The sequence below is a fragment of the Protopterus annectens genome, chromosome 8.part1 (assembly GCF_019279795.1).
Source record: "Protopterus annectens isolate FY-2018-M chromosome 8.part1, PAN1.0, whole genome shotgun sequence".
Taxonomy (NCBI): domain Eukaryota; kingdom Metazoa; phylum Chordata; order Ceratodontiformes; family Protopteridae; genus Protopterus; species Protopterus annectens.
The window spans coordinates 472,536,808-472,552,646 of NC_056742.1; positions in this window are offsets into that span (position 1 = coordinate 472,536,808).

The window sequence follows — 15,839 nt, forward strand, 5'->3', positions numbered from 1 at the left end:
CTATTTACATGCCTGGCTTCACTGGTCTAATGAATTCATTAGTTTCCAGCTTTGTTCACTGGTTTCATTCAATTAATTTATATAGTACAGTCTATAACAGAGTAGTTGCTGTGTTGTTACCATATTGCCTGGTCAATGCATTAGTTATGTCCTTCCTAATGGCATATAAGTGTTTCTAATCCTATTTAAATGTTCTATTTGTCGGTTACATTCTGGCACCTAGCCAATAGCTACAGCTAGGTGCCAAGAATGCCAAGCTTTCTATGTCGCAAGACTAATAGGCATTTAAAATTAGGATTAGAGAACACTTATATGCCATTAGGATTGGACATAGTAACAATGCATTGGCTAAGCATGTAGGCCAATATGGTAACCAACACAGCTTTACTTTCATGGCTATAGATAGTGTCCTGCCAATATTAAGACAAGGGAATATTCGTAACACTACTGAGAGAGTAGAAGTTAATTGGATGATTCGCCTTAGAGCAGACAAAGGCAGTGGCCTTAATGAACGAGCTTCCATTCGACCAGTGTTAAGAGCCAGACACCTTAAATAAGCACTATTTACAATATTAACAACCCGTATATCAATGTTTAGTTAGGTTTTAGTGAAAATATATAATGATGGGCTTTTATAAATGCCTTTAAAGTATTTTAAAGATATTTGTTATAAATGTACGTAATTTGTCAATTGCTGACTTTTTTAACTTGTGTCCTTGACGATTAGCGACTTCTACTAGTTTTGTGAATATTGTTTTGTATGATTAGCATACTTATAATGTTTCTGATAGTTTTATACATGAATGGTATACGTAGAATAACACAGTTTAATGCATCTATAGTACATACTGGAAAAATTTTATTTAAATATTTTATTTATTGAGCTTCATATACAACAGTTAATGCTTCTAAATGCTGTAGTAATTATTATTATTTAGCTATGCTTTTCTAGCAACAAACATTATATATTAGTATGTTTTAGTAAGTATTGAATGAGATGTACCTAGTAAATTCTTTATAGATATGAATTTACTCTATCTAATATAGAAATGTTATGACACTGAACCTTCCTTAATGAAACTTTCAATAATCTGGTTTGTATCACTTTAAAGTTTTATAAGATGAAACACATGACTACTATAAAAGGAGCAGACTGATTTTTTGAATGTTAATGGTCTGAGGAAGCAAATGTGAAAGCGCTTACCGACAACCATTTTACTAAATAAATTCTTTTGCTTTTAAATCTAAGCTTGGTTCTTGGAAAACATCTCAGTTGCAGATACAGGCAATTTATGAATGGATTATTGAGAAGCCTTGGTTACCTCTCTGCCTTTATATTTGGCTTGCTCTTTACTTATTCTTTTATATATTTTTTGCTAATAAAGACATTTTTGTACAGGATCCCATTGTTTTTTGGGAAGGGGCAGTAAAAATGAGGTTTAAAGGGCCAGGACAGAGAAGCATTAACTCATTTTTGCAACTGCATGCTAATTAAAGAATGGTTATACTCTGCTGGTTGACTGAATTGTAAGGTGTAGCTGGATTTATATGTTCATCTGTATGTAGGCTGTTGCTTTAGCTGATTGCATACCACGTTGGTTACCTCTTCAAAGAAGCCACTGGCTTTATGTTGCAGTGGGGCTAAGCTGGTCAACAAAACATAAAATGAAAAATAATAATAAAAAAAATGCACTAATGTGGGGAGGAATTGATTGGCATGTTCCTTGGTGGATTTATAGTTGGCTTCAACAGCTGAGTGCTAGTATAACAAAAATGAGGAGTTCATTTACTAATATTTGTAATATAACCTGGTTTATTGTGGTGACAGGTAAGTACTGGTGATTTATTTTTACTGTCAGGACAGCAATACTTCTCTGTTACTGAAATTATAAATTATTTACACAAGACCATGGACACACTCCAGGCCATGCATTGTTGCATGTAGATTTGTGTCTTGAGTCTGTCTGTGTGGCGTTTGAGTGATAAGGCCAGGACTAGATATATACCCAGGTATAGGAAAATGCATGAGTCATGTATGAGCCATCAGGTTGAGAAATGTAAAAGTAATCTGAGACTTTATTTAATCTTTTCTGGTTGCCAAATAATTTATTTTAATCCAGTCATAAAAATAACTATGAAATACAAAATAGTATATAAAAATAAATGGAAATGTTGTGCATTTGTGAACATTTGAAATTGTGTCTGTTCTAGAACCACGTAGTTATAGTGCAATGCCACTTATAATAGCTGAGGCTTTGAGAATGGTGCCAAATGTTGCCATCAATGTGAACCGGTGATTGTACTGCTGTTTTTACTGTAGGTGCTACTCTATAAACAGATAAAAAAATAAATAGGAATTTCTACATGAAACCTTTTGTTTCTCCCTCTAGTCACTTGGTAGGGTGGGGGATAGAAAGGTGTGAACTATATGTCTGAAGGATATGTCTGTTGAGTAGTTGTTAGTAATCAAAATGCTTCCACAGTTGAAGACAACCGACCCAAAAAAGTAATGAAACTGTCTTTAATAGACGTAACAAAGATGTAAAACCAAACAGCAGTCAAAATTGAATCAAGCGCTTTCGCCTGGTTAGTACCAGGCTTTATCAAGGCCCATTATAGAGTACAACGCCCCTTTTGGTATGTACCTCACAAGACATCTACAACAACTGGAAAGACCACAGAAATACCTCACAAAGAGGATTACTGGCCTAAAACATATGCCCTATGCAGACTATCTCAAAAAACTACAGCTTTACTCCATCGCATATCGCCTACTCAGGGGCGATCTCTGCCTAACATACAAAGCTATGTCAAACCCAGAGCTGTTGGACATGCTCCACTTAAAGAAATCACAATCCCTCCGAGCTACACGCTCTAGGGACCTTAACCTTGTCACCACAATAAACAGAACATGCTGGAGGGATAGATTCCTGTCCCAGAGACTTCCCATACTCTGGAACAGACTACCTATCTATGTCAAACAGAGCTCCTCATTAGCACTCATCAAGAAAAATATTGATGATTGGATGGGAAATGCTCGACAGGGGCACAGGAAAATAATTTTCTTGGGTGGCGAAAGCCAGGGTGCATTTTTTGGCTAGGCTTGTATGGGCCCTAGGGCCGATAGCCTAGTACCTACCTACCTATGATCCTATGAACCTGTAATGAGTGATGAGTAGAGGGGAACAATGACCTCTTTTTTTCTGGATGAGAAACCTTTTGTGATGAGGTGTGCCACGTAGAAGGATTTCCTGACTACTGTGGCGATGTGATTATCAAAGGAGAGACTACTGTCCACCTGTGTCCCAAAGTCTCTTATCACACTTTCGGTGTTAAGTATACTACCGCCTATGTTGTAGTTCATGGGTACAGAGTTTTTACCAAAGGGAATGACAATGCACTTTTTGGCATTGAGCTTGAGGCCATGCCTTTGACACCAGGCATCTGTCTCAGTGAAGCCCTTTTATAGGATGTCCACATCGTTAGGAGTTTCGATTTGAAAGAAGACATGCCCATTAGCAAATAGTCCACACTTTGTCTTCATATTTATGTATTTGCTATAGCATTTTTTTGCAACTTTAAATGCAATAACTATTTGCCTACAGTTCTTTGGATGAGTGGATGATACTTTTGAGCCAGTATGACTAGTGTCCATTGTGAGTGGATTTCAGTTATGGTGGAAAGGCCGCAGATATTTTTGTAGTGGTGAGCAAATGACTTTCATATTTTAAGTATGTTTGCTTTTTTCTTTCACTCACTCCACTGGTTTTACACCTCCCTATCCCAGCATGATATTAACTCATTCAATCCCCATCCTTTGGTCTGAAAGCTGACCAATTCATCCACCACACCAACTGGTTATTCATTCCCAGGCTGTGCCTAGAGCTTTTACTAGTCCATTCTTTTCCATTTAGTGATGAGAGCTGAGTGCCATGTAGGCCATCATTTGCACAATGGTACTTTCTCCCTACCTGACACTGCTCTGCAGCAGTTGTTGGCTTTGCTCAGAATGCTGACAGCTCTAGGGAGCTCCATATGCATTCTTCCACACTCTCCAAGACCATCTACTGTAATATATGATGTAAGCTCTGTGAAGTATTACGTACTGTTGAAGCACCACAACACTCCTGGTGAGATCAATAGTGGAGTGGGTATTACGTACTGTTGAAGCACCACAACACTCCTGGTGAGATCAATAGTGGAGTGGGTATTACGTACTGTTGAAGCACCACAACACTCCTGGTGAGATCAATAGTGGAGTGGGTATTACGTACTGTTGAAGCACCACAACACTCCTGGTGAGATCAATAGTGGAGTGGGTATTACGTACTGTTGAAGCACCACAACACTCCTGGTGAGATCAATAGTGGAGTGGGTCACACCGCATATGATCAACTATAGCACAGAACTAAGCATTTAAGAAACACTCATCTCAGTGAGCTTTCTGGATAAGAGTTTTGCTACATGTATCAGGGTTTTAACGTAAAGCAAAACCAGTAATAAATGGAAAAAAAAATGCAGAACACATTATTATTGTAGGTTTGGGAAAGGAAACTTTAAATTTTGGTTACAACAATAAACACACCAGTGGTTTCATATATTTATATTGTAGTTTGCAAGTATACAGACTGAGGTACATTTAGCAGGGATTGATAAAGTCATTTAAATAAGGCGGAATTCTCACTTCTTTTAGATGTACATGTTTAATCTGAATGCAAAAATGAAACTTAGGTGCAGTACATAAGGTTACACCTCTGCACAGTCAGCCAGACTAGTCAGAAGGTGCACACTGTTTTCGGAGTTTTTCCCAGAGCATTAATTGAAAGATCAACATGGAACACCTGCACTACTTGCCTTTAGAGCATGTAGCCACCACTTTGCCTGTGGCTCCAGATCAGGAAATAAAGGTTAATAACACAGTCTTGGCATCCAGACATTCTGATGTTTGATTACGTATTTACTTGGGATGACTTTGCACTCTCTGATGATACCCTCAATGCCCTTTCCTTACCAGGAGTAATAATCTACCTGAGTGGATGCTGACCACTCTGATGTCCGATTATGTTACTGTCTGTCTTGGTGAACCATCTTTTAGTCAACATTAAGACATTCATCAGGCAAATTCTAGAATGACTTCTCTGTCTTTATTTCGGTTTCCCCCTCAGTGTGGACCCAGCAGTCCACCCACCCTGTTCTATCTGTTCTAATATGAGCATTTCCGTTACCAGACATCAACACCAGCTCTTCTTGTCCTGCCTTATCTAATAGATACCGTAATTGTTGCCTAAATACATTATTTTCCTCACCATCATGACCCTGCTGTATGTCATAAGCTGAGGTTATGGATACTGTCTATCTTTACACCGGAGTCTGATTACCATGAATCTGTCACTAATTTTAATAACAAGCCTCACTGCCTTCAAAAGACTCTCTCTCTCAGCCCGTTTCTTGTAACATTTCTAACTTGCTTTGTTGCACTGCTCTTCGACTTTGTCTTCTGTTTAAACAGGATGTCCAGTCTTCTGCTTAACATCATGTCATCCACTTCCAAGTTGCATTGTGTTGGTGAACCTATATTCAGTAGCAAGCCATAATCTACCCCATCAGTACTGTCATGTCCAACCTTCCTGTTCTGTACTAAATTGACAATATGATAATATGTGTTTCCTGAAACAAAAAAGCACAATCTTTTACTTCTGCATTGTTCCAAATCACTTTAACACAATACCTGAGTGGCTTAATTCACTGGTGCTCTTCCTCAACCTAAAAAAGCAATTGCAAAGACACATACATACAGAAATACATACATAAAGAAACAAATGAAAACTGAAAATATGATGGTAAATGTGATGACCGTGATCTGGCCTAGCAATTAAGGAGCCTCAGTCCTCACCACTAACACCAGGGAGGTCGTCTTATAGAAGAGAAAAGGATAATTAATACACACAGTAATGTACAATTTCCCTTAAGTGCACACAGAGATCACAGTCAGTCTGGGGCTGGTTGCTCCCTTGCTCACCAGGTCCCCAATAAGACTCCCCACTGGCACAACTATAGGGTCCAGGTCTCAGCCTAGCTGGGCGAGCTAAAACCTCCATATCCTCTCTGTCCAACCAGTGCTTCGTGTCCCTGCCCAAGTAGCTGACAAAACACACACACACTTTGAGATAAGTATTTATACAACTTCATAGACACTCCTGGGAAAGGCTGACAGATTCTCCAGCTGTGCCCCTTTACCCAGACTATACAGTAGTAGTTACTGCCACTACCCAACTAATAGTATCAGCTACTAAAAGTCCCTTAAAAGGGTGTCCAATTATTACTGTGCAATATTATTATCCAATGGTAGTATGACTAACAGTCAAGGCTTACTTTAGAGTGTCCTATTACAATAACCTCTATAAATATGCAATGTACTCTAGAGTTTATCTCTATACAAACCAGCCACAGGTAGAAGGTTTTAAAAATATTTAATAATAAATAATTAAAACACAAGACAAAACTACTATACCACAGAGATATCTAAGAGTTCAGAGATCGCACAGAAACTTTAAATAATACAGTAGGACAGGTCTGGTTTCAAAGGAAAATACCTAATTAATCTTTACTAGCTTTAACTATTCCTACAAGAAATCACAGAGCTAGAACTTACATGTGAGCACAAGGCAGAGTGCTGATAATTTGGATATCCAAGATCAAAATGCTTCAAGTCTCTTGTGAGACATAGTATTTAAACATTACTAACAAACATGTCTCTAAGGCCCTCCCAAATTACATCATTATTGACACTTAGGTTTTCCCAGTATTCATATTGCATTATCTTAACACCTGGTTTGAGTTCTCAGGCCACAAACTGCATTATTTAGCAAGCTAACACCTGCACAGAAACTTACAACAATAGAAGACATTTCACATGTATATTCTAACAGAAACTAGAGCAATAAAGCACATTCCATATCAAAATTCTGGTCATAAACTTTAGCCTTAAAACAATGGACATGAAACCTTCATCCAGCCACACTGGAGGCAAATTCTAATATGAAAGGGTCACAACATGCTTCACTGGGCCAGTAGAGTGCAATGTTGTCACATATTTTGCAGTTCCACATTTCACATTATTCTTTACACTCAAGAAACATGCCTGTATTTTACATTTATTATCAAGAAAACATGCCTGTATTTTACATTTATTTACAAATGCCATAATTATATATCAAATTATATTTGACTAGGCTGGCAGCCTTTGCCCATATCTCCCTAATCATCACATCTCTTCCCCCCCTTGGGGAACTCAAGCAAGTTTTCAAGTGCCCCTTGAGAAACATCGCTTGAGAGTGTCAGGTCTATCTGGGTGTACCTCACCCCATTCCCTGTCTTGAGAGCCCGTCTGCATTGGCATTGCTACTCCCACTGCAGTGCTGCACTGACATATCATATGCTTGCAGCCCCAGACTCCATCTTAGCAACTTGACATTTTGCTGACTGGCTCTGTTTAAGCATGTTAGAGGGTTGTGATCTGTCATCACAGTAAACTTTCTTCCATACAGATAAGGCTGAAATTTTTGTAGTGCCCACACTATAGCTAGACATTCCTTTTCTACTGCTGCATAGCATTCCTCCCTGGGTTGGAGCCTACTACTGAGATAAACCACTGGGTGCTCTTCTCCCTCAGAAGAAATCTGGCTAAGTACAGCCCCCACCCCATAGTTTGAAGCATCCACCTGCACAACAAAGTCTTTGCTGTAGTCTGAACTGGCTAACACAGGGGTCCACCCAAAGCTTTCTTAAGCTTCTGAAATGCCTGCTCACATGCTAGGGTCCACGCTACCTTATCTGGCCTGTACTTCTTTGTCAGGTCTGTGAGGGGAGCAGCTATGGTACTATAATTGGGAATGAACGTTCTGTAGTAGATACAAAAAGGAATGGCTTAAGGGTGCAGAGCAGTGCAGAAACTAAAAACGATAAAAAATAACAACTGCACCAGAACTTACACACTGAAGATTTATTCTAAAAAACGAAAAACACACTGGTGCTTCATCAGATGAAGCAACCAGAGTAGTTGTGAAAGTGCTTAGGTCTATGTATGTTTTTTAGAATAAATCTTCAGTGTGTAAGTTCTGGTGCAGCTGTTATTTTTTAACTTTCTGTAGTACCCTGCTGTCCCCAAGAATGCCCTCACCCGCTTTTTGGTAACAGGTGCAGGCCATGCCTGAATAGCTTCCACTTTGGTAGGTTCTGGCCTTATCTTACCACTCCCCACTCTATGTCCTAGGTAGGAGACCTCTGCCATACTCACCTGACATTTGCTCGGCTTAATGATCAACCCTGCCCTCTGTAGTCTACCCAGCACCACCCTGACATGCCGAAGGTGCTCTTGCCAGGAATGGCTGTAGATAGCAATATCATCCATGTAAGCAAGGGCAAACCCTCCTGCTCCTGCTAATATATGATCTACCAGCCTCTGGAAAGTCACTGGGGCATTCTTCATCCCAAAGGGCATCTTTGTGAACTCATACAAGCCAAAAGGAGTCACAAAGACTGACTTCTCTCTAGCACTGGGAGTCAAGGGCACCTGCCAGTAACCCTTGGTAAGATCAATGGTTGTAAGATACTTAGCCCCACCCAGCTGCTCTAGGGCCTCATCTGTCCTAGGCATGGAGTAAACATTTGCCTCTGTGTGTCTATTCAATTTCCTGTAATCTACACAGAACCTGGTGCTGCCATCCTTCTTTGGCACCAACACCACTGTTGAGGCCCAGGGACTGTTGGACTCTTGAATCATTCCTAGTTCCAACTCCTGTACCTCCTCCCACAGAGTCTGTTTGACTCTCTCAGGAACCCTATAAGGGGTCTGCCTGATAGGCCTATGGGGCCCTGTATCCACCTGCTGCTGCACCAGGTGGGTGCTCCCTGGTTTCCTAGTTAACATGCCCCCAAATTCCTGCAACACTGCTCAGATTTCTCAAACCTGGGTAGGAGATAGCTGCTGGGACATTGCTACGCCTTCCACCGAGGTGTCAGCCCAAGCCTCACTGAGGAGATCAGTCACAAGATCTCTCTCAGACTCCTCCTGCAATCCACTGCAAATGCTCAGCACAAGGGCCTCCCTATCACATGGTAAGGATTTATCATGTTAACATGGTACAATTTGTGTCCCTGCCATCTGCTTAGCACTTCCACCATGTAGTTAACATCACTTACCTTTCTTACCACCTTGCTGGGTTCCTCCCAAGCTGCCTGCAGCTTGTTGTGTCTGACAGGAATGAGTACCATTACCTGCTGCCCTACAGCATACTCTCTAGCTCGAGCATTCCTGTCATACCACACCTTTTTCTGTTGTTGGGCTTCTGCCAGGTTCTCCTAGGCCAGGCCCAAGAGTTCCCTGAGCCTTGTCCTGAGGTTCAGGACATATGCCACAACAGACTCCTTGTGAGACTCACACTCACCTTCCCACTCATCTCGAATTAAATCTAGAGGTCCCCTCACCCTATGCCCATAAAACAACTCAAAAGGTGAAAAACCTGTGGATTCCTGGGGAACCTCTCTGTAAGCAAACAACAGATGGGGCAAATATTTGTCCCACTCCCTCTTAAACTGATCTGCAAATGCCTGTATCATGGACTTGATTGTAGAATTTACCCTCTCAACAAGACCATTAGTCTGGGGATGGTAGGGGTGGTCTTCATGTGCTTCACCCCAAAGGACTTCCACAGACAAGCCAGCAGGTCTGACATAAAATTGGCACCTCTGTCAGACAGTATTTCCTTTGGGAAACCTACCCTGCTGAAAATCTCTAGCAAAGCATTTGCAACCTTCTCGGCCTCAATGGAGGACAAAGCCACTGCTTCAGGGCATTGTGTAGCATAATCTACAATCACTAGGATATACTTTTTCCCTGTGGAACTTGGGGTACTCAGAGGACCCACAATATCCATAGCTATCCTCTGAAATGGCTCCTCAATCACAGGCAAAAGCATCGAAGGATCTCTCACCTTGTCTCCTGCCTTGCCTACCTTTTGGCACTGCTCACAGGTCCTGCAGTACCCTGTTACATGTCTGGAAATTCCAGGCCAATAGAAGTTTTGCATAATATGCCTCTTTGTACGCTTTATGCCCATATGACCTGCAAAGGGAATATCATGGGCTATGGCTAAAAGCGCCAGATGGTAAGTAATAGGCACTACCAACTGCTGTACTCTCTCACCTTCTAGCCCTCCCTCAGGGGTCCACTCTCTGTACATTAACCCTTTGTTCCAGTATACAGATTCCCCCTTCCCATGAGAATCAGGTGCCTCCCTAGCTACCTGCCTCAGGCATTGCAATGTAGGGTCTGAGAGCTGAGCCTGTCTTAAGTCTCTCCTTGTAACCCTTCCTAGCTCCCCTTCCATAGGAAGTATAACATCCTCTGACAGCGGTGCCTCACTGTCAGCCTGGGTACTACTACACACCTCTTCCTTTGCAGTTACCCTGTCCAAGGGAACATCAGTACCTACAAGCAGCTGTGGCTCACATTCAGTCTTATTACATCATAGCTCACTACCTGAAGGAACCACCTCAGCAGTCCTGGCTGCAAGTATGCAGTCTGTCTGGGTCTCCCCCAGGCTACCAGATCAACATGCTTGTCTCCTAGCCTCATTGCATGTAACTGCATAAGTACATAGTACTGTCTCATCCAAATCCTTCCCTCTCAGGACATCTGCAGGATGATAGTTCCATACCCCTGTTGTCTCAAGACAACCTACTGTTGGCATTTTGTCTTTCCCACTTACTGTCTCCCTCACCTTTGGTTCCCCACCTTGCCTCCATGGGCACCTGTATGCCACATGGTCCCACTGGTTGCATTCAAACCATTTAACCCTAGCTCCTGGATGTGTACCTGGACTAGTGGCTTCCCCTGCTACTGGTAGATTCTGTTGGGAAAGTCTGTGCTGCCCACCATAGGTTCCTTTAGTCCCATGAGCAGTACTGGGGGTCCCTTTCCTGTGCAGGACTGCCCTGCTTGCTAGGTATAGGTCTCCCTTCTTCCCCAACTCCTCTGAAGTAGCACACTGTCTATCAGCTAACCAGATCCTCATGTCCTCAGGCAAAGTGCTAAGGGCTTGTTCCCTTACCAAAAGGTCTGCCAGCTCTTCAAAAGTGGTGACCTGACATCCACTAACCCAGCTATGAAAATAAGTGCTCAGTTTAGCACCATATTCACATACATTTTTATCTGCCTTGTGTGTATGCTCACAAAACTTTTTTCTATACATTTCAGGTGTTAGCTTAAAACATTCCAACAAGTGTCTTTTTACAGCAGTATAATCAAAACAGTCAGTGGCATGCATTTTTGCTAAAGAAGTTATAGCTTTATCATGGAGTAAGGGGGTCAAGAACCGTACCCAGAGCCCTTGGCCAACTTCATATTGTTTACATACCTGCTCAAACATATGAATGAAGCTATCAAAATTATCCCCCTCTTTAAACTGTGGAAGAAATTTACTGACCTTTTGTGCTTCTGGGGTCCGGTTTCTCCCTTCCCCATTACCTCCATGACTTTAGCAAAGAGTCAGCATTTCCTTCTCATGCCTCCTCTGCTGTTCATTTTCATCAGCTTGTAAACTCCTCATTTTCTTAGATGGTTCTAGTTCCATATGCCTGGCCTCCAACTCAAGTCTCTTTAGCTCCAGCTGGATTTTTAAGTCCACTGCAGAAAGGTTGAGCTGTCCATTCTCCGAGGATATTGTATCTCCACTGTCAATCTGATTGTTCTCCAGGCTGCTGTTCTCTGATGCAGCTGTAATCAAGGCTGCAATTAGGTCTGCTTTAGTCAGGTTTCCATGCACCAGTCCCCTAGCCTGGCACATCTCCACCAGCTGGCTCCTTGTCAGCTTTCCATACTCTTCTGCTGACGTGCTGCCTGCTCACCCTGACTAACACTAAGCTAACAAAAGAAATAAAACAATTGTGATCTGAACTCTGAGTATACACTGCATGGCTGTTTTAGAGTACAACACACTTTTAGAGATCACTGTACATAAGCTACAGGAATTCACTCTACGCACACCACTACAAGCCAATTAGTATGTGAAGAAGATCCCACCACTGCCAACCACTTATGATGACCGTGTCCTGGCCCAGCAATCAAGGAGCCTCAATCCTCACCACTAACACCACGGAGGTTGTCTCACAAAAGAGAAAAGGATAATTAATGCACACAGTAAAGTACAATTTCTCTTAAGTGCACACAGAGATCACAGTCAGTCTGGGGCTGGCTGCTCCCTTGCTCACCAGGTCCCCAATAAGACTCCCCAATGGCACAGCTATAGGGTCCAGGTCTCAGCCTAGATGGGCTAGCTAAAACCTCCAGTACCCTCTCTGTCAAACCAGTGCTTCATGTCCCTGCCCAAGTAGCTGACACAACACACACACACACACACACACACACACACACACACACACACACACACACACACACACACACACACACACACACACACTTTGAGATAAGTATTTATACAACTTCACAGACACTCCTGGGAAAGGCTGACACAGATTCTCCAGCTGTGCCCCTTTACCCAGCCTATACAGTAGTAATTACTGCCACCATTCAACTAATAATATCAACTATTAATAGGCCCTTAAAAGAGTGTCCAATTATTACTGTGCAATATTATTATCCAATGGTAGTATGACTAACAGTCAAGGCTTACTTTAGAGTGACCTATTACAATAACCTCTATAAATATGCTATGTACTCTAGAGCTTATCTCTACACAAACCAGCCACAGGTAGAAGGTTTTAAAAATATTTAATAATAAATAATTAAAACACAAGACAAAACTACTACACCACAGAGACATCTAAGAGTTCAGAGATCACACAGAAACTTAAAATAATACAGCAGGACAGGTCTGATTTCAAAGAAAAATACATAATTAATCTTTACTAGCTTTAACTATTCCTACAAGAAATCACAGTGCTAAAACTTACATGTGAGCACAAGGGAGAGTGCTGATAAGTTGGATATTCAAGATCAAAATGCTTCAAGCCTCTTGTGAGACATAGTATTTAAACATTGCTAACAAACATGTCTCTAAGGCCCTCCCAAATAACATCATTTTTGACACTTAGGTTTTCTTATTGCATCATTTTAACACCTGGTCTGAGTTCTCAGGCCACAAACTGCATTATTTAGCAATCTAACACCTGCACAGAAACTTACAACAATAGAAGACATTTCACATGTATATTCTAACAGAAACTAGAGCAATAAAGCAAACTCCACATCTAAATTCTGGTCATAAACTTTAGCCTTAAAACAATGGACATGAAACCTTCATCCAGGCCGCACTGGAGCCGAAGTCTAATATGAAAGGGTCACATGCTTCACTGCGCCAGTAGAGTGCAATGTTGTCACATATTTTGCAGTTCCACATTTCACAGTATTCTTTACACTCAAGAAACATGCCTGTATTTTACATTTATTATCAAGAAAACATTCCTGCATTTTACATTTATTTACAAATGCCAGAATTATATATCAAATTCTATTTGACTAGGCTGGCAACCTTCACCCATCTCTCCCCAATCGTCACAGTAAACACCACTGAGATCTTTCAATGCTGCCTGCTTACCAGAATGTGGCCTCTTCTTGAGGTGATTGAAGGTTCTTTTGTCAGTACCTCAGTCCAAGTACCTACATTTTTGTCTAAATCCACATTTAACCTTTTTTTATCTTATATCATTATAGTAGCTAGGAAGCTCAGAGGAATCTTGGGTACATGCCAGGAAATATGCCAACTACTAAGCCCCTAAAGCAAAGCCATCATAGGGAAGGGAATGCTCATCTGTATGACAGAGTAAAGTTTATGACTGTTAGTGCTGAGCTCTTTTCTCATTTGGAACAGGTTGTAGTTTATACTGAACAGAGTGTTTGGTGTCATAGTTGAAGATCTGCAGCATGAACACAGTTACATTGTTACGCTGGTCCTGAGTTCTCCCCACCCCAAAAGAACTTCACCTATATAAGAGCAGTATGTGAAGATTTTAAATTATATGTACAGAATAAGCTATTTGAATGGGATCTCTTTTATTTTTGTTATACGCATTCTCATTGACTTCACTTTTTATGAAGAGATTCGAATTACCATATCTTGAATACATTGAAAGTTTCTCTCACATATTCTGACTCAGTGTTATTAAGCAATATTATCTTGATACCTATCAACACTGTTTGTGCTTACAGCCATTTTAGCTTCTAAAGTAGCTTGACCATTCACTCACTGGCCTGTAACAATGTTCAGTTTTAATTATGTGCCAGTTGTCCCTTCCATACTAATTTGAAATAAATCATTTACGTAAGATCATAAAAGCTGTTGATTGTGATACATTAGTGCACAAAATCAGTAGAAGTGTACATCTGTATTAAACATGTTAATATTTGTTGGGGGGCACCTGCCTGTCAACATATACTACCATATAAACCAGTAGAGGCGGCTTCCTGCTAAGTGCATCAATAAATATCCACAGTCCATTGGGGTCACTAATGAAACAATCCCTTTATTGTTATATTTTCAGAAGGGATCTGGTCTCTGATGCGGGCACTTAAGCTTCCAGCACTCTTGCCCATATGCCCTCATTTGCATTTATGACTTTTCCATGGCTTACAGCATAGGAGGAAGGGACTATTCACCTTATCAGGTTTTGTTCAAAAAAGGTGTACGTATGCTGTGATTTCCATTTTAACTCACCTGTGCCTACTCCTCCTATTCTTGTCTGGTTATTGCCACCTTCAAAACAACTGACTGACATCTAAATCATTCCTTTCTATGCAATGCCAGACTCTTAATACAAGGATCACAAGCCACTCAACTTACTGATAGGGTGGGTGGAAGCCAAGATAAAGTATTCTGTTCCCAAACTGCCTCGGTCCTGGGTTTTGTCATCACCAAAAGAATAGCATAAACAGTGTGCTGTATGGCCAGATAGTCTTACACAAATCAGAGCAGGTGCAGAGATTCTTATTCTTACCTTCTTCCTTATAGCCACTACATATTGTTACATAAAATTCAGTTTAATGTATGCCATAGTAGTATATCTCAGTATGTTAAGTACATGTTCTTTTTGTATACTTTAGGCGCCATAGTATCATGATATTATATTAATCCCAGTTATAATCTTTTATGCTGACAGGCATTTCAAATATCAATCTCTACCAAGGCTTCAGCCATAGTCACCAGATTTTAAAACTATACTTACTGGCTTGCAGCAATCTAAATCTTTGGTTCTCTGTAAATTGTCCCCATCTCATGTCAGTATGTAATAGTTCTCCAAGGCTGTGAAGCCAGCCTGGTGGTGTAGAAGGATAAAACCCTGACTACATACCATGTGACCCGAGTTCAGTTATCTGCTTGGTCATGTGGCAGTGCTGGTAGAGAGGATGGGTCTGCTTATCATGAGGATGGTGCATGAGTGGTAGAAGGTGTCAGCTTTCAAAATTCTGGGAGGTCAGAACTATGGGTGAAGATCAGACTGGTGCTTCTGGGTGGGCTTGGCGGCATAATTGAGCCTTAAGCTATGCATTATGATGGTCATAGTCTCAGGGATGATGCCACCACCACAAGGTTATGACCAAGATAAAACACCAAACCTCTCATATGGCTATGGTGGCTGTCTCTTCCTCCACCATCAGCAATAAATCTGCTACATGTCTCATTACAGACCTGCAGAGAGGGAAGGTGGGGCAGTGGCCAAACTATGGCTGTAGTTCCCCTTACTTTTGTTCACAATCTGCATGTTGTTAACAGGATCTTAAGGATATTTGGCAAACATGGGTTTGGATAGGGAATTCATTGGAG